The sequence below is a fragment of the Lissotriton vulgaris genome, chromosome 8 (assembly GCF_964263255.1).
Source record: "Lissotriton vulgaris chromosome 8, aLisVul1.2, whole genome shotgun sequence".
In the NCBI taxonomy this organism is placed as follows: Eukaryota; Metazoa; Chordata; class Amphibia; order Caudata; family Salamandridae; genus Lissotriton; species Lissotriton vulgaris.
Window position 1 is genome coordinate 697801602 of NC_141696.1, and position 26813 is coordinate 697828414.

General features: G+C 44.6%; 2 protein-coding genes across 3 annotated transcripts in view; one reads left to right on the forward strand and one right to left on the reverse strand.

The window, feature by feature from the left end:
- The window catches only part of OFD1 (OFD1 centriole and centriolar satellite protein), a 718676-nt gene extending 714375 nt beyond the window's left edge, over positions 1–4301 (reverse strand). For both annotated transcript variants that reach the window (XM_086934564.1, XM_086934563.1), the window contains exon 1: positions 3934–4301. The gene's annotated coding sequence lies outside the window, so the exon portion shown is untranslated. The remainder of the gene's footprint in view (positions 1–3933) is intronic.
- A 103-nt stretch (positions 4302–4404) lies between these two features.
- TRAPPC2 (trafficking protein particle complex subunit 2) overlaps positions 4405–26813 on the forward strand; it is a 130605-nt gene continuing 108196 nt past the window's right edge. Inside the window, exon 1 of the mRNA XM_086934565.1 lies at positions 4405–4544. The gene's annotated coding sequence lies outside the window, so the exon portion shown is untranslated. The remainder of the gene's footprint in view (positions 4545–26813) is intronic.

A 26813-nucleotide genomic window follows, 5' to 3' on the forward strand; every position in this document is an offset into this window, starting at 1 on the left:
CACTATAGTCAGAGCTGCCAAATTTGGAACTGGGGAACCAGGTTTAGCCTTCATGACCAGTCCACCAGACCACTTTCCTGAGGGAGCGCATTCCCATGCTAGACCTTAGAAGGCCCTGCAAGACCTTAGAAGCCCTGATGTCTTAGCACCAGCAGGTGGAGCCTAGCGGTGGCAAGTGTGGGTTAACCTTGAAGGCCTGTCCACCACAACCCCTATTGAAGCTCACCTCAAGTCTTTTGGGCAAGCCTACGAAGCAGCACACCCTAGAGCAATTGTGACTCTGTAACTGAGGTCACAGGACCCTTGAGCAGAGAGGCTCTATAGCGGTGCGAAAGGTGAGATTGCACTGAGCGCTGATTTCGGGTGTGGGTGTTATGTTTGCAAGTAGATTATGTTTTTAAAAGCACTTGCTGCCTCCTTCCTGGCCTCCAGCAATTTTCGGCAACAATATAAATTTCATGATCCTACGGCGATTAATGTTCTTCCTAGAGAGAGATGGAGTTTTGTAAAGTGGAAGTTTTGACTCGTGAAAGGTAGCACAGAGGGTAAATGTGCCTGTTGCAAAGAACATGTACCATGCAGATCACAAAGTTTGCATAATATAAGTAAGTCAGTGGGTTACTGCTTTTGTCAGTGAGAACCGTTTGTTACTTGCAGTTTATAAGTCAAACTCCTAACATAGAACAATGAGCTATTAACTGTCATCTAAGAGCTGCATGCAAACTGCAAGGTATAAATTAGAGCACTATGTTTCTTTCCCCAGTCTTTGATTATCCTAATGTTGCAAAAAGGGTTCATTTGGATAGAAATCAATTCTGGTTATTAAACAGAACACCCAACCATGGTATTTCGTTCTTAATTCAGAGTTTGTTTCTACAGAACAATCACTATTAAACTATACTGCCTACTAGTATGATTGTCATGTGACTCCTACACCTTGTAGTCCTTTATCTAATGTAACATTTCCTATACAGTGATTTACACACGTATGGTTGTTTCTGTGTAATGTGTGTGATATAAAGTTGTCTAACACCCTACACTGGTATCAGTGGAGCTGCAAATCGAATTAAATGCATCTGAGCAAGAATGTGGTTATGGAGACTTGAGGGGCACTGTTAACAGGTGGTAGTGAGGGAATACGTGGCAGAGGAAGTCATGGGGGGGGGCACCAACAAAGATTATCGCACAGGGCTCAACCAGCGCTAAAGCTGGCAACTTCCTAGAGTTCTAACACCAAATCAAAAACTGATTTGAAAACCCCTTGAATCTGCAGCATACCTTCAAGTCGATGTATGACTTAGCAGTGGTCTCGGTTGTTCTAAGTCTTTTTTTATTTATGTACAATCTTTATTTGTTTGCAATGGTGTCTTGTGATTTTGTATTATATGCATTGTGTTTTGAACTTAACATAATTCTGGCGAGTAAAGAACCCACACACAAAAAAGATTGTCCTACGACTCTTAGCAAGTGCGTGTGGGATACTGGTGAGAGGTTTTCAGTTAACACAAAGTACTAAGTATTAACCCTTTCTATGTTGATGACGGAACCGCTCCGTCATCAGCTGCTGTGGCGCTGTGCTGATGACAGAGCGGTTCCGTCATGGCCCTGCCGCCACACCTGCGCGGCGCGTTCTATTGAGCGGGCGGGGCCATGACGGAACCGCTCCGTCATGAGCACAGCCCAACCGCGGCTGATGACGGAGCGGTTCCGGCATCAGCATGCGGCCGCCCCGCCCAATTAGCACTGCGGCGGAATAGCCGCTGCAGCAATGTGGTTAATGTCCTAAGGTGGCACAAAAATGGCACAGAAAGATAAGGGAGCCTTTTGAAATTTACGATTATATCCATGGTGTGAGAGGTTTTCTCTTGTGTAGTTTTATATTTTGAATGACCCCGCCCATTATTACCTCAAACGGATCTATCGACTTTATGAGACAGAAATGGAATTTTTATCATGCACTCATCTGGATAAAAAATATCCATCTTTTTTGAGACCTGCACCTGGTTTTTCCATCCAATGTGACAAATGTAATCCATGTAATAGTTTTAAAATATATGGATTTATTTGTATGTTTTTCTTTTTGTCCATGTTACTAATATCCACTTTAGGTTTCTTCAGTGATGCCAAATAAGATAAATAGTCCTGCAATGTCACTTTCGGTTTTGTCACTTCTTGTGATTTTACATGCAAGTTAGAGGGGCCTCACATCTTCCCTTTCACTCAGGGCCCCAGAAGTTCTAGGAATGGCCCTGACTCTGCCCACACCTGATTTGATCTCTTTCGCCATTTTTACTTTACCCCTACCGCTCTCTGTATTGCTGGTATGATCTTTGAAGTTTGGTGAAGCTGCATATGTTGACGACACGCTGTTAAAATGTTGTTAAACCCTTTCTTTTTAATCTAATCTACCTCGAGGGCGCTGCAAGCAACCACATGCGTTCTTTGAAATCAGCATAGTGCACAGAAGCAGTGCAGCAACCTTGGAGCTACACGATGGTGATGATATGTGCTGCTGAGTGAGTCTCAACCCACCCACCACAGCTCGAATGAAAGGCTTATATTTACACTTATTTAAATTATATATTTCAGTAGCTCTGCAGCACCCGGGGAGGTAAAACAGAGACAGAAGCCCCCAATCTAAAGTCACCTTCCTATGTTCAGAGCCGAAAAGCTACACATTACTATAAAACCAACTGTTGGCTCTGGTAGTTAACGTTTCATGGCAGTGAGCATTTTTCAACCCATAATGCCGTTTTGACATCGGATAGATGCCAGTGACGTAGACAGCGTTTTAGTTTCTTGTCGACAGGCTGACAATGTATGCTTTCGTATTATGAGATAAGTAGCTTTGGTGCAATTCCCTTTGATTTATTATCTGGTGCCCTCTGCCGCAATCAGATTCCCTCTGTGGGGAGAAACATTTAGAAAGCAAACAAGAAGTATGCTGATGCACTAGCACACGTTGATCCCAGCAGAGCTACTGTTGCAGGTTGCAGCCAGGATTAGGGAGAGTTCAACGGCTGGCAGCAAACACAATCAAAACACTATCAAAAATGAACCCGTAAGAAACAAGCATTGGCAAAGCCAATATTTCTCGCCTACGTGAAAGTTATTGGAGTCTTAGCCAGGTTGTAGAGCAACGTCGCTGCTGTGCAACAGTCTAAAAGTTATTTTTAGAAAAACTCTATAGCTGTTTTTCATTTACCTTCTGGCATCATTGCTTTTTTTTTTATAACTTGTATAGCTCTTTTCTATAACTTTTAGACAAGCTGCACAATACCCACGCTGGCATTGTCAAAGTCAACAGCTCTCACATAGGCGAGACCAATCAGCGTTGCCAATGCTTGTTAAGTCTTGAGTACAAAGAGCTTTTAGCTTTTTGTTGTTTGCAAAATACGTCTTGTACCAAAAACGTGGTGTGTTTACAGCACATCCGTTGCTTTCCATTGGATGGCTAACTTTTCACTCCCATTTGCTGGTTTCTTATTTGATGGCTGTTCTTCCTCTTCTGGTGTTTGTCTCTGCCCTGGAGCAGTGTATTCTACCACTATAACCGATCTTGTCTCTTGGGATCTTTTAGTTGAAGGGTAGGAGAACGGAAGAAGGACCCGCTGCGTTGCCTGCGCAGCGGGGGTTGGGGGAGGTTACACATAAGGATCTGAAGTGCTGCATAAATGCTACACTATCCATTTGAGCCATCCCATGTGCATCGATGCCCTCCATACCCTATTCCTTTTGTGTTACAGGACCCCCCAACACAGTGTCCTAACGGCCTATCAGCAACCAATGGCGACTCAAAATCCTCGGGGCGCACTACTACCACGACCATACAACCAAAGCCCCTGTCTCACTAAAAGCTTCCAACTCCGGTCAGCATTTCACCGTGCACTTTTCTACCAACCTCCCTCGGCGATTAAAATGAGCCGCTCTTACCTCTGCTGGTCACGTGAGAGACCACGGACGTGAAACTACGCCGTTGCTAAGGGGAAGATGTTGCTCACATGAAGCAGTTATTGACAGGGTGGCTCGCGTCTGCACAAGGAGCCACAGACCCTGCGACTGGGCGGAGTCCAGTTTTGGAGAGGTAACCATGCCACGCCAGCCCAGATCAGGTTCACACTGATCGCCGTGGCTTCCAGCCCTGCATTCCGGTTTACCGAGTGGGACAAACGAAGTCACCCAGTGAACAGAAAAAAGGTTCGCTGACAGAAGGTGGGGATGTGCATCGGTTACAGTCTGAAAGTACAATTTCCGGGATCAACTGACTATCGTGCTGAACAGCAAATGGTAAACCACAACACAGTCTCGAATAACCACAGTCCAATAAACAATGAGGACTCAGTTCTCAAGCCTATCACAAAAAATGCTCTTCAACCAATCCCCTGACATCACGCTTTAGTAATCCTAGAAGATTGTGTGTCTTCCAAGATGATTGGCTGATACTATCCCGGACCTCAGCCCAATACTTATTTTCTGTCTGAAAGGCATATGTGAAGTGCGAACGATCCGTGGAAATTATGAACTGGTGAACACTGTACTTGAAGGTATTTCTGCAGCTCGTTGCGTGTGGTGGAAGGAATGAAAGAAGCATAATGTAGCCATTTTCTTTTGGATGTTCAGGTCATAAGAGGCAAGGGGGGTGGGGGGTTTAGAACATCACAGTACGAGGGCATTTGAATGTATTTCTTTTATTGATTTTGAATAGCGCGGCCATTGTCCAGGAGTATCAGAGCACATTATAAGAGTATATTTACAGTCATTGCTAAAATTTGTTTGAGATACAGCACAGGAAAAGAGACAAGCATTGGCATAGCCAATAGGTCTCACCTTTGGGACCTTATAAGTATTTAGTTATGCAGCAGGTCCCAAAGGGGAGACCTATTGGCTATGCCAATGCTTGTTTAAGACTTGAGTCTAAATTAGACATGCTGCTAGAGGCAACATACCGCCAGAAGAAGCCTATAACAGGAACCTCTTTGAATTGATGGATGGTACAGGAAAGCGAGGACACAAAGGGCTGCAGGAGTGGCAATGACCGAGGGAAAACCTGTCACACTGGTCCAAAGCGAAGAAGACCATGTAAGTGACATAGGTCTCTATCATCCAAAGACCACCAATGCTCGTGGAAAATCTGTCAACGCAGACATTCATTTACCCAGCAGAATAGCACACTTGAGCTTCATGGTGTTTCTGATTTATTTTGGATGTACCTGAATTCTCATTTGGGAGCAGCCTGCAGTGGATATAATATTGTGGGAGAGAAGTTATTTTTTAGATGGTAGTTATGCTCGTATGTGTGTTCTCTGGATCCACCCACCCTGCCACTTCTCTTGAGTACAGGCTTGACTATTTCAAACATGAGTGGAAAATTTGACCCAGAGAGGGTGCATGAAACTGGGGGTTCAGTGTGTGCTGTTTTTGTTTGTGTTCTTGACCACCTTTTATGTTTTCATACCTTTAAAAAGGTTTTCTATGGTCTGGCTATGAGGGAGTTATGACTGGGTTTATTGAACTACAATCTGAGTGATCATTACTGGATGAGTAATTACCTGCTTGCCTCATTGCCTTGACAGATTTTGGTAGAGCTGGCTTTAATTTTAGAGATACAAAGGACGGCTCACTATGACAACCCCAGATTCTGTTGATACAGGCTTGTGGCACTTTAGTGTGTTGCCAACAGAAAGGGGGTGTAAATTGGGTGTGTTCTGACATGCCTGAGTTTTCTGTAGCACATCTCGTAAAAACTATCTATGCTTGTTTTTTTCTAGTGTTGAGTCTCCTGCTTGATGACGTAAGTAAAAGAATGACTGGTAGCTGTGCAGGGTGTCTCTCGGTGAGATGACATAGATTTATACATGCTATTTCAAGATGGCAAAAACTTGAGCAGACCATATAATTTGTGAAGGAAGAACATTTTTTTATAGTGTAACCAAACTTGTCAGCCAAAATGAGCTCAATAATTAGGGCCTTAAGCCTGTGGTTTATGATGGTGTATTGTATTTGGCTGTTCTTACATTGCCCGCCACCTTAACCACCGCAGAGGGAGTGTCTGGCTCTTATTCTAACCATTCCAAAGAACACAAACAATACAAACTTCAATTATGCCTCCATCTAGTGGCTGCCCAGAATACAGCACACAGCAGGTTTTTAATCTCCAAGCGTATAATGTAATGCAATGAAAACTCTTGGAAGCATGCGTAATATATTTAACATAGTTCACCTGGTTACTGAAGACTAATGGATCAAGGGTGGGTACATTGAACACTTTGTTCCTTAGAGGTACATTGTACTTGTACCATGTGATCAGCCATGTGATTAGTTATTCATTAAAAACACCATTTAATTGAGCATTTGAAGTCTTGTTTCGCCAGTGTGCTATTTAGTGGACGTAAATTAGCTCTCCTTTTGAATGACCAACTATGATTTAGCATTGCTATGTTAATAGTAAATAAATGATGATAAAAGTTCAGTCTACCAAGAAATTATTGATTTTGCGTTGTGTAGATTGAAGTTGTATTTGCTGAAAACGAAATTGTAATAAAAAAAAAATTGTTTCGTTAAGTTACCCAAGGACCTGATAATGCGTTGGACAAAGAAAAAAGTAAGGTATTTACCGCACCTGGTAAATACAGACACCGTGAAGTGCACTGCTTACTACCTGAAGCAAATAACTCCTCTTCCTAGTTTTCTTGTGGAAATTGAAAACTTTCAAATGAAACTGGCGTATTCCACACAAAGTCTACATGTAACTGAGCTTACTGCACGTCTGCCATGTTCAAAATTTTCAGGTGAAAATTGCTCTGCCACTGTAATATAGTATTTACAGCAAATCTCAATATTCTGATCACTCTGTACACTAGAAGTACAGTGCTTCATTCCATTAATGCTACTTGTTTTCATCAGGGGAAACTTTCTTCAGTGATAAAAGTTTATAATCCTGTTGCTAACCCAGTTGTGTAACTCTTACAAGTGGAATAAATTCTCATGCTGGACCAGAAGTATTTTTGAGACAAACAGGTACAGAAGTGTTGAGATACCAGAACGCTGGGCTAGACAAGTCATTATGTTGAAGGTCCTATAATGAAACTGTATGCTGCCAAGCAGAGGGCTAAAAGATAAGTAGCTCAGAGGGTTGGGAGTGGTTGTGAGTGGGGGAGCCACTGGCAGATTAAGTGCAGCGCGGGTCAGGGGCAGTCGTGAGCGGGATCACATGAGTGTCCTCAGCGCTCCCTCGGAGCAGCTGCTCCACTCTGTTCAAAGAACCTGTTTGCCTGGACTGGAGCCTTTTCAACCACACTCGTGCTTGTGCTGGCTTCCGCCTTGTAGGAGCAAGCAGCGGCGGCCCGAGAGCCATATGTTTTCAATTACCACGCGCGCCGCTGCCCCCTCCGGCAAGGCGGATGCCAGCACAAGTACGAGTGTGCTTGAAAAGGAGCAGAATGGTGGCTGAAGGCCCTCCTAGAGCAGCGCATGCGCGCTGCCTAGGCGAGACCTAACAGACATTCGAGATTGTGTGTGGGGCGGTCATTGATTCAGCCCAAGTGTCTTTCAAAAATAATAGTTTTAGGTTTCTCATTAAAGATAGCATGGCACGAAGGGTCAGAAGGAAACATTTTGATTTAAAACATACACAGGAAAGGAATACTTAGCAGGAGAGGTTAATTGGATGAGTAACATAAATTAGAGCAGCTGATTCAGTGTCATTGGTTATAAGGATTAGTCTTGTACGCTGAAGCAAAGCATTTCATGCATTCTCTCCAAATTCTTAATTTTATTTAGAGAGTTTTATAGAGCGCAAACATGACCCGTAGGTATCAGAGCACTGTACAGAGCAACCCTCAAAACCTGTTACATAACATATAGTATCCTTTTAAATAAAAAGCAAAATAATCAAAAGAGAGTTTGTGGTCAAAGAGATTGTGGTGGGAGCCTAGTTAAAAAAACTTGTGTTACGGTAAAAATTTGTCTAGAAAATCCTTTTAACCTCTTTCTTGAACCGTTTGTCAATGGGTTAGACCAAACATCTGGTGGGAAAGAGTTCCATATTCTCTGCATGGCTCCAGAAAAACGTTTTTTGTATTGTTTTAGTGCATTTATTGTAAATCTGTGTATTGAATATATAACAGACAACGAAAATTAAACAGGTTGAAGACATATATCCCTGTCAAAGAATATCAGATTAAGACCACTATCCATGTAACACAGCACAGTGTTTTTGTAAAGAACATATAAGGCACAGTCAATCCCATTCAAGCACCCCCCCAGGTCTTTCTCTTAAAAACAAACTAAAATGGGGGAAGGAACTGTGCATTACCATCCTTTCACAGGTTATCCTGTTGGACTTCTCATCTTGGGGAGAGACCAAATGAAACACTCAGTAATCCAAGCATTGTATGTGGCGCTATTGTTGTCAAACCCATTAAATAGCCAATATCCGCCTATGTATGATGCCCCTATGCATGTACTCTGTCCTCTAATCGTGGAGATATTCTGGTCTAAGGAGCAACAGGGCTATCTTCAATTTTATAGAGACAGAGGGGAGAACAAACATCAGGGAGACGAGAGTAGGGGAGGATACGATGGGAATACCTTGGCTGTGGAGTGAGAACGAGTGCCTCATAAGGGGGAAGGAGGATAAGCCTCTTCTCTCAAGTTGACGGTTCTGGGCATTCCGGTTGCCGGCCCCTAAAGTAAGGTTCAAGAGGATTGTCAAATAGTTGCAAAGCTCGTAGTCAAGAGGGGACCAAACGAGAATGTCCGATATTGGTAAAATAGTGTAGAAGCGGCTGCCAGGTGTGGGTGAATCTAGCATCCTTGAGATTGATACGGACAGTAAGTAGTTCAAGGGCTAAGACATGCCATGCCATAAGCGGATAAACCATGTGGCTACAGGGGTAGGGTGTGGTTTCTTCCAGACTAAGGCTATGGACTGTCTAGCAGCTTCTAACGTGTAAAATCAAGCACCAGTCCGTGTACGTCATAGCAGTCAGTGTTGAGGGCCTAATGCCTAATAAGGTGACTTTCAGAGAGGAAGGAATAGGGAATCCCACTACCTCTTTGATATGGCTAAGAATCTCTTTCCAAAATATTGTGAGGTTCAGGCAGGGCCACCATATCTGAATAAAGTCACCTCTGTCACCCTGCCATCTCTAGCACGTCGGGGGAAAGTTTGGGAACATTTGTTATAAACGGGTTGGGGTGAAGTACCATCGCATCATGAGTTTATACGCTGATTTGCGTTGCAGCGGACTATGGTATACCTTCGGGATGTCCCGCCACAATCGAATCCAGCTTTTTGGAGATATGTTGTCACCTAGATCCGAAGCCCGTCGCGTCTGATACACCTAGGGAGTGGGTTGCTGTGAGTGCTGTAAGACAGTGTAAGTGTGGGAGATCAAACCCTTCAATCCCTCGAATTTGCGAACTAAGGATTCAAAAGCAGTACGTTGACTAGTGGCTTCGTGGGTGTACGTCTGGGAGATGAACCAGTGGCACATCCGATAGTATTGCATCCAAGCCCCCTCCAAAAGGTGGATAGCTTGCTTACATTGTTCAAAGGTAAGGAATTTGGCGTCCTGGAATAGATCCTGAATGACCCGGCATTCCCCATCCGTCCATGCACTAAATGCTTATGGTTGCATTTCATGAGGGAACATGGGATTGCGAGCTATAGGCATGTTAGGGGAGGGAAATGTGGTCAGACCACGGGAAACCACCAGCTTATCCCATATCTCTAGTACTGTTTTCGTGGGGGTGGTTATGTATGTCCTACGGAGATGGGCCCCGCAAGGGAGCCAAGCCAGGTCCCATAATGGTCTAAAGGACAACGCTCGGTCCAAGTGAAACCAATGGTTTTTGCACTCGCGAACCACCCACTCCGATACGTAACGAAGATGGCAGGCCCAGTAGTACCCCAGAAGGTTAGGACATGCAAGTCCGCCCCGATCTCGCAGTAGCATTAAAATCTTATTAGAGAAGCGTGGCCGGGATTTCCCAATATAGAGTTAGTAAAATCACGTTGAAGAGCAAGGATATAAGAATGTAGAATTGGAGTGGGAATTGATTGAAAAAGATAGATCGTGGGAAGAAGTGACATTTTAATAGTGTTGATACGTCCTACCCATGCAAGAGGAAGGCCTCTCCATCTGCGCAGTTCCTCCTGAATAGCACCTCTATATCTAGGCCAATTAGCTGAAGTCCATGACGAAAGTGAGGGAGTCAAATCCAGTCCCAAATACCGTATCGACTTGTCAGACCACCTCACCGGGATCAGATCTTTCAATTCCTTACCTCCGAGGCCTGAAGAGTAAGATTAAGGGCATTAGATTTGGCAAGATTTATCTGAAATCCCGACGCATCTTCAAAGAACCGCAAGAGAGTAGCTAACACTGGGAGGGAAGTAGATGGGGAGTAGAGGAGGAGGTCATCGTCAAAGAGGGAGATTTTATGTTCATAGCATTCCATAGGAATACTCTGTATTGTGTGATCACGGCGAATGGCGATGGCCAGGGGCTCCACTATCAAGGCAAACAGTAAGCGGGATAGTGGGCAGCCCTGCCTGGTGCCTTGGTAGATTGGAATGGCAGCAGTGAGACGTCCATTAGGGCGAATGCGAGTAGTGGGTCGTGCGTAGGGCGCCATCAATCTAGAAACCATCACAGGGCCCAACCCCACCTTCCGTAGGACCTCTTTAAGGGATCACCAGTCCACCGATCAAAGGCTTTCTCAGCGTCAAGAGACACCAAGCAGGCTACAATATTCCTATACTGTGCTTTTTCCACAAGGTTGGCTATCCAGCGAATGTTGTCTGCCCCCTGGCAATGATGGATAAACCCTACCTGGCAGGATTTTCGTATAAATGCTGGCATCAGTATTTAAAAGGGCAATGGGGCAATACGAGGTAAGCAGGGAATTATATTTTCCTGGTTTAGGGACAAGTAGTACTTCCGCTTCAGACATTGTTGGGGTAAGGCCTGAGACATCATTTTAACTGTTGAAAAGATGTAGCAAGTGATCTCAAAGCTGCGGGTAGAAGGCCCAATACATGGTTACTGACAGGCCATCAGGGCCCTGTGTTTTTACCCATTGGGAGCTGTTTCAGGGCCCTTGCAAGTTCTTCGTGCGTGATGGGGTCTTCCATCAATCTCAGATGATTAGAGTCGATAGAGTCCCAAGGGCGAGAGTCTAGAAAAGCAGTGACTGCCTCGAGGTTGCAGGGTGTATCTTCATAGAGTTCTCTATAAAAGTTCGATATTGCCAAACATTTATCAGACTCTGAAATAACCCATGTACGATCCGGACGTTTAAGTTTGGTGATATGTGCTCACGTTGTCCGAGCTCGGAGGCGTTGAGCCAAGCATGCCCCAACCTTATCCCCCCCTGTGTTGAATTTCTGTTTAAGGGCAAGCAGGAGTCTCTTCGCCTTATTAGTGCGATGTAAACACAGTTGACCCCGTAGCTCAGCAAGAAGCCGTTTATTAGGGAGGGATGGTTGTAAGTGATCTTTTCATTCCAGGGTTTTAATGTCCCTGGAAAGGGTGGTCTCCAGTAATCGAGATTCTCGGATTATGGCAATATAATGATAAATTTACCCCATGGATGGTTGCCTTAAAAGCGTCCCATCAGATAGCCTCAGAGGTGTCAGTAAAGTTGTTGGCGACAAAGAAGGCCTCAATCTCCCTCCCAATATCCGCCGCATCAACAGGATCACGGAGGACCTGAGGAGGCAATTTCCATCTAGGTAGGGTCTCTCTATGAGGGTTGGGGGGTTGTAGAGTTAGCAAAACATGCGCATGATCAGATAAGGAGATATCAGATATCTCCGCACCGCTTAGTGTGTGTACCAAGGGGAGAGAAAGAAAGTAATAATCAATACAAGAAAATGATCAGTGTGCTTGGGGAAAAAATTGAATAGTCCTTGGTATCAGGGTGCAAGTGTCTCCATGCGCCCACCAGACCTAAGTCTGTAATGGTGTTTTTAGGTCTCGCTTGAGCCAACGCATGCTCTGCTCTGGCGAGACTTTTAGTAAGAGGCCTCAGAAAATGCTACTGCGGCCAGCCTAGAGCTTGCGTGCATGTGCGCGCGCTTACCAGCAGAGGCGCCATCTTGCCCTCCTCTCGCTGCCTCTCTGTTTTGGTCACTTCAACTCTCTCTCCCTCCTTCACCACAGGCAGCACGCCGAGACATCAAGGATGAGCATCGTACGTGAGCACTATGTCATTCCACCTCGCAATTAAAACTGAACGTTCCCTTGTTTTAACTCTGAGCGCGAGGCGCGCGCGGCCAATGCTTTTTTTTTTTAGCGGGCTCACTTTTGCCGCCGCCGCGCGCTTGCATGCTTTTTTTGTTTTTATTTAGCACGTGGGCAGACGACTCGAGGCTTCATTTTCATCTTCTTCTTCATCTTCTTCTTCTTCCCTTGTCATGAACGCATTACTTGTGTCTTTTCACTGATCACGACTGAAGCACAACTTTTTTTCTTGTTCATAAAGCACTCCACAAGAGTATAAGTGTTTTCCAGCTGCCTCCCTTGAGTCTTGCTCTTTCTCTTCCGTCATGCTCTGTCATGCAGTCTCTCGCACTTGCGCTTCTCTCCCGCCTCCCCGTGTTGTGCTCACCCTCGTCAGCTTTGCCCCCACAACACTGTTTTCTCGCCCATGAGCTCCCGCCGTGACAGCTCCACCTTACTCTTTCTAGCTCGTGTGTTGCTCTTAATCCATTCTCCACATTTCTCTCTGGTGTTGTCTTCCCTGCCCTCTATGTTGCTTCTGCACTGTAGTGCACCTGCTTGCGTACCCAATACTGCTTCCTCTCAACCCTGCTACAAAAAAACACACACACAAAAGTGTTTGTTTGTCCTACTTTTTTATTTACTGATCCAACTCAGATCCGTAAATAAAAAGGAAAAAAATGGCCTTCTTCATTAGGTGTGTGCATGTGTGTTGCATGCGCTTATAAATGACTCCTCATAAGAGCGTTCTTTGTTTACTCTGTAGCCATGCTGCACTGCATTGGGGATACTGAGGAGCATTGCTAAAAACCACTGACAGAGCCAATAGTTCTAAAAGGCAAAACCTGGTATATTTGCTAATCCTGGTTTAACTTTGGGTCTCCGAATACAGAACAGTCTCCGCATTTTGCTGAAATCTGTCCCCCTACCCTCTTTTTTTAGCAAGACGCTTTAAAGTTTGCTTTTTCCCATTAACCGTTACTGAATTTAACTGGCTGAACTTCATTTCATGGCGCCTCGTGACCTTAGGGTATGTTCGTGCTGCATAAAACTCCATCATAACATTAACACGCCTTGCTGACGAAGCCTGTTTTTGCAAATTACAGAAAAAGCAAATTACAAAACAAGAATATTCTTTGCTTTTTCATCAGTGCCCACACCCCTTACAAGTCTAGTGAAACATAATTTCACCGCCCTCGAACGCAGCCTCAAAAAATGAGGAAAAAACGATCTTGACGGGGGACACTTTCCAAGCCCAAAGAAAAAGCAATGCACTTTGCTCGATGCCTTTATTGACAAAGGATTTGTGCCGGGGGACTGATGTAATCAGGGCACTGAAAAGCTTTGTGTGTCTCCTTTGGTTTCTGCTGTCACTTCTCAATGTATATTGTGAACCTCGGGACCTAGGAGGCCGATAAGACAATGGGGAAAGGAGACTGTGCTTTGATTAGAGATTAATCGGGACAGTAGGTATTAACTGGTCGGAAAAAGGTTACTTAGTCAACTGAGATTAGATGCAGCGCAACGAAAAAACGAATGGTATGTTCAAAGGCTTCTTAATGGACAAACACGGACCGAGCTTAGACATTTCCGGTTGTTAATGGCCTGCTATGTTGAACGACCCATAACTTCGTCAGGCCTCAGTTCCTCCACCCTGTCATAAGCTTACAGGAAAGAATAAGTCATCAGATTGTATTGCCTGAACGAAACGTTTATTCACAAATGCCTTATTGAAACATAACATGTAATGTCTAAGGGGTGCATAGGTCTTGCCCGTCTTTCTGCTTTCTCTAAAACCCGCAAAACCCACAGTTTCTACAGCTCTACCAAAGCAACTGCCCCAGAAGGCCGGTGCTATGTATTTTTAATGGTGTTAATGCATTTTGTTCCATCACAAACACTAGCTGACGCCAACAGGCGTTCCCTCCCTCACGTGTAGAAACAAGCATTGGCATAGCTAATAGGTCTTGCATTTGGGACCTTATAAGTGTTTAGTTATCCAGCACAATATCCTTGGTGCAACAACATCAACTGTTGCATGGCTAAACACTTATAAGGTCCCAAAAGCAAGACCTATTGGCTATGCCAGTGCTTGTTTTAGAGTTGCAGACACAGCCCCAGCGCTTTGATGTGCTTGTGCTGTGCGATCCCATTCTGGGTTCCATACCGAATTAAAGTTCCACACCCCCCCAAGGATGACGGTTGTTGTAACTGCATGCAAGAGATCGCTAAGGTGGAGGCGTAAAAATGCAGGCTGATTTTTTTTGGGGCCATATATGTTTACGAGGGTCAAAGACAAGCTGCCCCAGGCCATTTAAACGTTTAAAAACCTCCCGCCTTTGTCTACCGTAGCTTTAGGAGAACTCGCATGCCAGCCGGCTTTAAAGAAGATGGCTCCCCTGCCCCAGTTTTAGAAGGGGAGCAGGCCCAGTATTGAGTAGAATATTTGTGGTGGGACATAATGCGAGTGTCCGAGGAAAGCAAGTGAGTCTCTTGCATGAAGATGACTCCGGGGGTCTTGTTGGACCAGATATCCCCAAATTTGATCTCTCTTATTGGGAGAGTTAAGTTCTTTAACATTTAAGGAAAAAAACTTAAAAGGACTGGTCATACCAAATCTAAAAGGGTGGTTCGCTCATAGTAGCCCTTACATCAACACTATGGGTATGCATTCCGCCTCCCCCCCTCCCGAGCCCCACAACAGTGTGACTGGAGGCCCATCAGAAGACCTCGAACATGCAGAATACTTTCCATCAGTACCCCAAGAACCAAGGTTGAATACCCCCAGGCCCAATCTCGACAGTAGCAACTCATCCAAGAAGAGGGACAATGGGATAGGGTAGAAAGAAAGGCAAAAAATACAACAAGTAGCCATCTGGGCCATAGGTTGTCAGAGTCTACCACGAACAGCCCAACGACCATCAGATGGGCCATTCAGGAGAAGTCACTCTCAAGAGAGACTCTTGAGAGAGGGGGGGTGTTAGTCTCAAAGAGGTTTGTGGGTCTCAGCTTCCATCGGCTCATGGCAATACAAAATAAGCACAAGAAACTCCCTCCATCGGATCGTCCCTGAGGGAACCCGCATCAAGACTAGTGATGGTAGTGTCCAAAGTTTCACCCCCATAGTGAGTGAAATCCGGGAGTTACATTTGCATTTTCGCAGTGGTTCAGTCCTCGTCCGGGCACAGGTGAAGCTGGGACGTTGTGTCTTAAGTTTAAGCCAGTTGCTCACAGTATCTGAACGTAAAGATAACCATTAAAGGCATGAAAGATTGGATGCACCCAGGACATGTTATTCCCTATGATCTGGTGATCGAGATTGACGAGAGAAATCACCCAATGAGCGAATGTGGCTAATGATTTCCTGTTTAACCTGTTAAAATGCCTGGTCCTGCAGACGCAGCTGGGATTTAGGTGGCATAACAGTAGACCATATCTGGTGTAGGGACCCACCCGGGCGCCCCCAAGGAGATTGAAGGTCATCCCCCTCAGGTTCCAGTTGGAGCTGTAAGAGTAGTTTTGCTTCTCTCAATGAACTAAGAGCTCGCCATTTACCCTCCCAGGCAAGCATCAGGGCTAAGGGGGTGGCCCCACTGGTATTTAATATTGAGGTCTCTGAGCTTGTCCGTGACTGATTTGAAGTATTTACTTCTTCGCAGCTAAGTTTTGAAAGATGTGGATCGAAAGACCATTGTACAAAAGAGCCTTGACCCCCTGTACCTGTTTCAGAATAGCTTCTTTATCTGCGAAAAAGTGAACTTGTGTAAATATGTCCTGGATGAAGTCAGGCCGATTGCGAGGGCCTGAGACACGATGGGCTCCATCAAGCATAGGGGAAGAGGCTTCTTCATTCTCTCTAATGGCTTGCAGGAGTTCTGCCGTGTAGGCCATGATATCCTTTCCTTCCTCTCCCAAGGGAAATCCCCTGATGTGCAGATTGTTTTGTCTACTGCGATTTTCGAGATCCTCCTGCTTCAGCTGGAAAGTTATGTTTTGATCCTCTAGTTCCGCCATTTTCCTCCATAGGCTCTCGTGATCTTCTCATCTGGTGTCCATGGTGCGCTCAAGGTCATCCACCCTTCCACCGATATCCGTGACCTCCTGTCAGATGTCCTGCAGCCCAGCCTTGAAGCCTTGCTTAAGGGATCCAATTTCATCCTTAATTTCTTGAAGAAATGACGCCATGAAAGCCTGAGTGATTGCCACATCCAAGCTGGCCTTTTCTGGTGCAGCAATTGAAGAGACGGGGTCTTCCTGAACTTGTACATTAGTTTTAGGCCATAGAGACGTTACCGGGTTGTCTAGGGTCAAAGCAGAATCGGCGTCTTTGTTGGCTCTATTTTTATGAGGCTTGGAAAAGTAGCAAAACGTATCTGTGCCCCAAGCAGTCAAGAGGAGTCAGCCCCAAGTTTTAATTAATTGACGGTGAGTAGCGCAACCGTATCAATTACATCTCTAGCTGGCCAGGTTGACCCCAACTGTAGACCAAAAGCACAGCGGGGGTTCCGGATGCGACCATCAACCCAGTTGTCTCCACCCAAGTCCCGCTCAAGAGTGGATGTCCTATCCCCGGTAAGACTGACCACTCTGCAGTGCCTCGGGACAGTTCAGTGTCAGTCGTCCTGAGGCAGTGCCTCAATGGCAGCCTGCTCAGTGGGGCTATAGGTGCCTGGCAAGGTCGGTTAGCGGACCGTTATTCTCGTCGCATTGCTCTCATCCAGATCTCTGTTCCAAATCTGGGGGGGCCCAGACTTAGAACGCGGCACTCTGCAGATAGGCCAGGAGCGGTAGGTGATTCCGAGTTTTCTCCCAACGTCTTCTCAGCCAAGCGAGGTACATCGCACCAGTTAGCAGACCGAGTGGCCGGTATTAATGGCTGAAACGGGATGCGGTAGAGCGGAGACCCAGTTTCACATGTCTCACTCCATTCGTGTCTTGGTCATGCCCCCCGCCCCCCTTTAGTGTACTTAAATACACCTGTTAATAAAAAATGTAATCAAATGTAAGTTGGTATGCCCCAGGCTTACCCTGTCAGATTCCGGAACTATTTGATGGGCGATGGAATTCCCGGGAATGTGGGTTAGAATGTTGACGCGCCTAATCAGGTTGACACCTACTTGACTGAGGAAGCTCATGAGGCTATCAGGCACATCTTTCAACATAATAAACTTGTCACTTCTAGAGATTTTCAGTTTCATCATTCGTACATCATTTCATTTGGCGACGACGAAGTACGCTGTGCAGGGGACAGCCTGATGTTTCCACCCCTGTGGTCTGTGTCTCTGCTTCTGCCTGCTTAAGAGCTCTGAGGATTTTACGTTATTCTGTAGGTCTTCTTTAATACAGCTTCCACGGTCAGTACTTTTGTGTCCTTCTTGTCATTTCATTGCCTTTGAAGTTATTGTATCGGGCAGTATCGTCAGCTGTTAGAAGGAACTTGTTTGAAGTGTTTTGTATCTGAAGATGTACTGTCATCATAGGTAGACCAGGAGCCAGAGATGTAGTCAGGTAGATTTATTAGTTAAGGTAAGTTGGTACAGAGTGCCCCACCGGAAGCAGCATCCTGCTGCTCAACCCCACTCAATCCAACTGGTCACTCATTCAAAGCATGCACACACACCCAACATTCTGTGACATTACACTCATGCAGGCTGAGCAGCCAGGACTAGGAATCATAGGATATAACATATCTCCTTCCTTTAGAAACAATAAAAGATCAAGAAGGAAAGTGAAGAAAATAATCACAATCCGTTCCTTGGAAATGAAATCCAATTAGGTCACAAAAATCATATCAGATAGGTAAATGCATTCTTAGTTCACAACAAAAATTAGATAGCATTCTAGGATATTAAAGTCAATAAGGTCAAATAAGATGGTAGGAGATAAATGATTCCTCTATAGTTCACTTAAGAACATATAGCATAAATAATTGTATTCTTCATATAACAGATTTCAAATGTTTCAAGGAAAATGCAATCACCACACTTACCCAATACACTCTGAAGAACACCACCAATCACCACAACACACCCATCTCCCTCTGCAAAGGAACATGAAAAAAAAATTGCCCATGTTCCAGCAAGGATGTAATAACGCACAATAAATGGCGCGCGAGGGAGAAACAAAAATATAATGCACACTGACAATACAGCACTACTCACTACCAACCCAACCCTGACGTGCGAGGCAAAAAAAAACGCTCTCCCACGCAACCTTGAAGTGCGAGGCAAAGCACATTTCCAACACAACCCTGACGTGTGAGGAACACTCCCAACGCAACCATGCCGTGCGAGGGACACTGCTAACGCAACCTTGACGTGCAAGGCAAAGCACATTCCCAACACAACCCTGACGTGTGGGGGACGCTCCTAACGCAACCATGACATGCGAGGGGCACTGCCAACGCAACCTTGACATGCAAGGCAAAAAACATTCCCATCGCAACCTTGACATGCGAGGGACACTCCCAATGCAACCATGATGTGCGAGGGACACTGCCAACGCATCCTTGACGTGGTAGGCAAAGCACATTCCCAACACAACCCTGACATGTGAGGGACACTCCCAATGCAACCATGACGTGCGAGGGACACTCCCAACGCAACCATGACGTGCGAGGGACACTGCCGACGCAACCTTGACGTGCAAGGCAAAAGACACTCCCAACGCAACCCTGGCGTGTGAGGGACACTCCCAACGCAACCATGACATGCGAGAGACACTGCCAACGCAACCTTGACGTGCGAGGCAAAAGACATTGCCATCGCAACCCTGATGTGTGAGGGACACTCCCAACGCAACCCTGACGTGTGAGGGGAAACCAAAAAAATAAAACACAGGGTACATGACCCACAAAACATGCTTGGACAAAACACGGTACATACCCCACAGGCATTTTATAGAAAATCTCGGTATGTAAATAACAGTACCTTCTAAAATAATATAGAAGTACATTCACATTAAATTTTGGTTGAAGGGTCTTACATAACATTACCACAGTACAACATGCGTTAACTGTGCAGGTAAAACATGAACATTTCTTCTTGCTTGTTTAGCAGAAATAATCAAAATAATAAACTAAAACAACACAAAGTAGTCACCGTTTTCATTAAATGGAGTTGCTAGAACAAAATCTCCACAAGATAACAAGTCTTGAATCAAACCTCTCCGGTGACGCTGCTTCCAACATTTTGCAGTTGTTCCTAAACTCTCTCATTTCCTTGTAAGTTGATACATGCGCAGCTCCAACCTTAAGATGCATCGAAACATGCAGTTCAGTCTCTTAAAAGCCTAGATTTGAACATAACACAGAGACTGACAGCTTCTAGTTGTAAAGAAATCTGACCAGCCATTGCATTTAAAAGTGACGCTTCACATATTTGCCTTTCTCAGGTGGGAATTTAAACAATTCTTTGTTCCACACAGATTCCTTGTTTCACAAGACACTGCTTCACGACTCCGACTCACTAAAAGCAGCGCTGTTTCCACAATCACATCTCGTTGGAAACCTGCTGGAATGCCTGAAACCGGTCCTCGGAAGCTTGTTTCCGGTCCAGGGAAGGCATGGCTTGGAGTTCGGGCTGGACTGTTCCCATGAAGCACAGGGTCAGACTGATTTGCATATAGCCATGTCTGAACTGGGATGGCAGAGTGGGCTAACGAACGGTGATGGAATAAACCCAGATCTTTTGACTGGGTGTGAGTGTTTGATTGGTTCAGATGCTCCGTGCATTACCACCCCCTTTTGTACCGCTTTTGCCCGCCATAAGTGTGGCAGGGTATGCTCAGACGCGAGTCCCTTGCTCACTTTGCCACTGGATTCAAGCAAGCCGGGCTGAAGACGGCTGGAATGCCAGAAACCGGTCCTCGGAAGCTTGTTTCCGGTCCAGGGAAGGCATGGCTTGGCAGTTCGGGCTGGACTGTTCCCATGAGGCACAGGGTCAGACTGATTTGCATATAGCCAAGTCTGGACAGGGGTGGCAGAGTGGGCTAAAGAACGGTGATGGATTAAACCCAGATCTTTTGACTGGGTGTGAGTGTTTGATTCAAATGCTCCGTCCATCACCACCCCCTTTTGTACCAACTAGTGAAACTGGGCACAGTTCACCGCACACCAAAACACATTTATCTTAGAGCAGCTTCCCATACGAATAAAACGATTTGTATTTCTTTTCAAAGACTAGCAGGCTTTGTTTACTTTTACCGAAGAGCTTCCTTTCAGTGCTAATCCTCCCTCGCACTTGGATACACACATGCACAGCAGGGTCATTTACCTTCAAGACCAGCAGGCTTTGTTTACTTTTAAAGAGAAGCTTGCCTTCAACGCTAATTCTCCCTTCACGCTTCACTAATTCTCCTTCACGCTTCCAGCCGGTACTACTAACACCAACTTTGTTCACACTCAGCAGCTGGTGCCATCACAGCACTTTCATCGTACATTACCATGCACTGTACTCCGCCGCTGGTGCAATCAGAGCACACTCCCTGCAACACACTCTGTCACTGACCTTTGGTGCGCTTGCTACATAAACAGGTCCCAGACACTAGCAGCGACTTCCAAACACAAAGTAGATAGTCAGTAGAAAGGCAGGTTTCAAGTCACTCAAGCCACATAATGTCCATAGCCCAACACATACCTCTGTGGAATGTCTGTTGGAAAAGACACCGGTAGGGCATCCCAGGTGTTGTGCAGGCTTGATTTTCAGGCTTCTTTTCAGACTCAGGCTATCATCTTTTAGTTCCATCTGTAATTTCTTGGCTCTTCACACGTGGTTCCTTTTAACATCGTCACAATTTTTGTATCTGAAGATTTACTGTCATCATAGGTTGACCAGGAGCCAGAGATGTAGTCAAGTAGATTTATTAGTTAAGGTAAGTTGGTAGAGGGTGCCCAACCGGGAGCAGCATCCTGCTGCTCAGCCCCACTCAATCCAACTGGTCACTCATTCAAAGCATGCATACACACCCAAACATTCTGTGACATCACACTCATGCAGACTGAGCAACCAGGACTAGGAATCATGGGATATAACAAAGTGACTGCTGATAATCGGTGCCGGTGTGTTATCAACGCCGGGGGAAACTTCATGTCAGGATTTGTTGTTTTTCCAGCTGCTTTAGCTTTCGTAGTGTGCTCGGAACCAGAGTTCATATTTGTGGCTCTGTCATCCTTTCTCAACCACACTATTACCATAAATGCTTAATTACCATTGACAGGCACAGCATTCTACAACTACGCCGTTGTGCATGTAATCTTCTGTCCACACTTGCTGACTGGCTTTGCGGTGTCTTTGGTGTGCTCAGGCACAGCCTCTTTTGATTTCCTGTCTGTTGAGGTCTTCTCTGCTCAGCCTTAACTGAGGTATCGTGGCGTTTTATACGCTTCGCTGACAGGCACTAGGTTCCACATAACTCGCTTGTCTGCGAATGTCAGTGCCTTTTCTCACCAGCACTGATGAGTCTCTACATTTTTATTTTAGGCAAGCACAGCGTTCTACATATCCTGCCTGTCTTTCAATATATTTATCTTCGCTGATTGGCGCACGCTGATCGGCACAGCTTGGACTAAGGGGTTCTCCTGTGTTTATTTGCTCACAAGCACAGCTTGAATTTACATAAGTTGGTCCTATGGTGCATGTCGAAGTAATTTTTTTAAGACGCATGACTGGGTTAAGACAGAGTTCCGCTGTAAACAGCAGTTTTTGCTGAGGTATTTATTCCGGAGCTAATGAGTGACGTGCTGTATTTCTTAAAGTCAAACGCTTGCAGCTTTTTCCAACGGAGAAGAGGAAATTATGGAAGAAAGAAAAATAAACTGACACATTTATGAGGACCTGGCTTGGCAGTTCGGGCTGGACTGGGGCACAGGGTCAAGACTGATTTGCATATGGCTGGGTCCAAACTGGCATGGCATGGTGAGCAAAAAAACGATGGATTTAGGCCCAGATCTCTGTACTGGGGTGAACGTATGACATTGTTCTGCATTCTGTCCATCACCTGTTGTTTTTGCATTTGTCACCCCGAGTGGGACGGGTATGCTCAGACATGAGTCCCGTGATCTCCATGCCACTGGAATAAAGCTATCCAGGCTGATGAGGGCTGAAAGCCCGAAACCGGTCCTTGGATGCTTGTTTCCAGTCCAGGGAGGACCTGGCTTGGCAGTTCGGGCTGGACTGTTACCATGGGGCACAGGGTCAAGACTGATTTGCATATGGCTGGGTCCAAACTGGAATGGCATGGTGAGCAAAAAAACTATGGATTTTAGGCCCTGATCTCTGTACTGGGGTGAATGTATGACATTGTTCTGCATTCTGTCCATCACCTGTTGTTTTTACATTTATTCTATGCTCTCTGTGTTAATTTATAGTCCACAGAGTTTTCAATCTGTAATACTTTATAGAGTGTAGTTATTCTTTCCTGACATATAGCCATTTTTACCCTATTGTTTTTTCCCCTTTTTTTCTTTTCTCAGATACATGTTCAGTATGGTTGTAGCAAATATGAGTCAACCTCCGCCATTTTTGAATGAGGAAGGAGAACCAGATATTCCTTGGAATAGATTAACATTTTGCATTCCTATTTAATTGCCATAGAGGAGACAAGGTTTCTTCTGTAAGGAAACAACATATATTAGTGCATAATTTGGGGGTCCAAGGTAAAAAGGTTTATGAGGATTTATCGGACAGTGGTGAGGGGGAGGAGAATGGAGATGAAGATGTGTTTACTACAAATATAAGATAACCAGGACCCCATTTTAAGGAAAGATTGAATGTGGTACTTGAGAGGCATACATTTTTTCAATAGAATGCAGGGAAAATACGTAAAAAGTAACCTCTTACATAGCAATGTTAAGGGGGGTTGTCTGCTACTTGTGAGTCTGGTCCCTTAATGGATTCCTTAATCAAAGACCAATTGGTCTGATGTACTAATGACCACAAGGTCCAAGAGAGACTCCTAACTCACAATCCAGACTTAGCTGGAGCAATTAAGATAGCCAAGAGTATTGAGCATACTGCTATTTTGTGTAAAAGAAATAAAACTTAATAAGGATAACAGTAGAAATGAAAGCGAAGTAAATGTTATAAAAGATGCTGAGCAAGTATTCAGAGTTCAAGATGAAAAACCAGTAGTAAAAACCAAGTTAAGAAAGGAAAATTTTAAATGCTATAGCTGTGGGAATCATAATCCTCTCTAATCATCTCAAAGGTCCAGTCAGAAGTGTAAACTGCAGAAAATGCAACAGAACTGGATACTTTGCGAAAATGTGTAAATCAAAAATTACAGGAAAAATCGTACATATTGTTCATACTGAGCTTGATTCTGATCACAAGGAAGATAATAAATTCATTTTTCAAGTGTATAATCGAGTAGGATGACAAAGTTAGGTATCCTTCATGTGAAATTCAGTTAGATGGTTAGACTATCAATGCATTTGCTGATTCCTGTTCACCATACACCTTAATTGATAATGGCACTTTTAATCAAATTTTTTAAAGAGAATGAGTATGTATTAAAGAAGCCAGACGTACATCCAGGTGGTTATAACAAAGATCCCTTTCCGTTGAAGTGTTTGGTAAAAATGAAAAGTTCTTTTAAAGACATACACACTATTGGTAAGGTATACATCGCAGAGAATGGGTGTAATTTAATTTGTTGGAAATATCAAAGAGATCTGGAAATAAAGTTAATTCCTAATAAAGAGGAACAACTTCTACTAATAGACAGAACCGTAGCAGGAAAAGATATATGTGAAGATTTCCCAGAGGTATTCACAGATAAAATTGGTTTGCTGAAGAATTATCTACACAAGATCAAACTCAAATCAGATCCTGTCCTATTATACACAAAACGTGTTCCATTCCATTACTTATGCGTGAACCTTTGAAAGAAGAACAGAGAAAATTGGAGGAGCAAGGTGGAATTGAACCTGTAGAAAGGTCAAAATGGTTGTCACCTATTGTCATCATGTCCAAAAAAGAAGGGAAAAGTATTTGTATGTGTATCGATTTGAGGAGTTTAAATGTCAATATATGGATTGACAGACATCCCCTCCCTAAAATAAGTGAAATGCTGAGTGTAATGTTTGGCACCAAGTATTTTTCTGTACTAGATGTTTCTTCAGCATATCATCAGGTTGGTCTTCACACTGATTCGCAAATACTTACAGCTTTTACCTCTTCCTTTTGGAACCTACACATTTCTGAGGATGCCTTTTGGCATTGCATCTGCGGTGGCGGCATTCCAGAGAATAATGCAACTTGTCCTCGAGGGAGTGGATAAAACAGTATGTTTTCAGGATGACATCCTGATCTCTGGGTCCAATGAAGAAGAACACATCTGCAGTTTGAGAATATTTTTTGAAAAACTCCTCAAAGCTGGTCTCACCCTCAAGAAAAAGAAATGTAAAATTGGGATAGCATCTGTTGATTTTTATGTGTCATACTCTTTCTAGCGAGGGAATAAAATAAAAAATGGATTTGATTGAAGCAGTAACATAAGCCCTTATTCCGTCTAATAATGAAGAAATTAAATAATTTCTAGACTTAGCTGAGTGTATGTCAAAATTCATCAAGAATTTTTCAGTCTTAGTTGAACTGTTGAGGCATATTAAAGAAAAACACACATTTCGAATGGATACCGGGCCATACTTTCACTGATATTAAGAACACTAATGCCTCCACTCCCTGCATTGGAAATTTTGATAGCAAGAGAGACACTATACTAACAACTGATGCCAGTAATAAAGTGCTTGGTGCCACTCTTTCCCAAATGGTGGGAGGGAAGGAAAGGATAATAGCATTCGCATCCAGGACTCTTAAAGAAGGGGAATTTAACTATTCCACCATTGAAAAAGAATCCCTTTCATGTTTCTGGGCCACTAATCATTTTAAACACTATCTGTGGCTTTACCATTTGAACGAAGAACCGATCATTAACCCCTCATTGCTGTATTTGCAAAAAAGATATTAAGAAAACCACTCCCAGATTTAGCAAGTGGTTAATCTATTTACAACCTTTTAATTTCAGAATGGTGTATGTACCAGTAGAAAAAAGACAGTCACCGATTGTCTGTCACCCCTTCCCATTGACAAACAACTTGAAGATAAGGAGCAGGATTTGGCAGTCTTGCAAGTCACAATTCCTGCCATTTTGAGGTCAGAGTGGGGAAACACATGTCTAAAGACGTAACTCTAAAATTGGTTAAAGATAACCTTATAAATGGATGGCCTAGTAAATGTGGAGATCTACCTAAGGAACTACAATCTTTTTGGGATGTGAGGGAAGAACTTTCCATAGATGGGGATAAAAGGGGTCATTATGATAGCGGATCGACTGCCGCAGCCTGGCTGGCGGTCCTTCCGCCATCACTGAGCATTTTACCCACTGCCAAATTAGGAGGGCGGTGGATGCAAAGTCTGTCCGCCGCTTTTCTGTCGAAGGCAATCGGAACCGATTGGCTGGCGGATGGAAAAGGGCCACTAATGTGGTGGCGGTGCCTCACAGGCAGTGTCCGCCATATTAGGATGTGTCCTGGAAGAGACCTTTCCATGGCAGTGATAACCCCATGGAAATGCTGGTGGCATTGGGTTTGGGGGCTTTTGCGTGCCCCCTCTGTGTAGTGGAAGGGATGTGCACTGGGGGGGGGGGGGGGGGGGTATTCATACCCCCTACATTTCCATGCACAAGGTGGCAGGCCCCGTGTGGTGCCTGCCACACTGTGCATGGAAATACACATCGTGGCATTTTGGCATTGCGAACGGTGCTGCAGCCAGCAGCACCATTCGCCATGATTAGGGCCCTGGATGAGGCTGCCATAGTGGCGGGCACATCCTAATATACTCTGCAGGACTGCCGCCTTACCGGCAGCCAGTCCCAGAGCCCCAACGATGGCGGGCGGACTGTTGTCCGTCCTCCAACGTAATGAGTCCCAAAGTTCTTAAGTGAGACAAAATCATTCCACATGAGAAATTGAGGAATCGTATCTGTGAGTTAGTGCATGAAGGTCACCTATAATATATAATAACATATAATAATAATCCACATTTGTAAAGCGCACAATCACCCGTAAGGGTCTCTAGGCGCTGGGGGCCGTTGGGAAGATTAAGCAAGCTATTGCCCAGAGTCACATGGTGCTGGGCTAATCTGCCGCCGGCCACGGGGATCGAACCGTGATCCCCAGATTCCGGAGTGGTAGGAACCTCACTAAGAGTAAACTAAGATCAGGATACTGGTTCCTGTACATGGATGCCATGATAGAAGAGTTAGTGAAAAATTGTCACACATGTGGTCTTAGTGACAAGATTAAATACACAAGAAGAGCCCCTTTAGAACCTGTGGAATTTCCAATCAAATCTTGGGACAAATTGGGCTGGGATATAATTTGCCTTTTGCAATTATCAGGAGTGAAAGAGACATTTATACTTGTCCTTATTTACTACTTCTCCAAATGGATTACAGTTAAATTTGAAAAATCTATTGTTACCAAAAGTCTCATATGTTTCCTGTCAGAAGTATTTCCCAGCCAAGTATTCCTCACACTCTTATTACAGACAATGGGATACAACTTGTATCAGAGGAAATTAT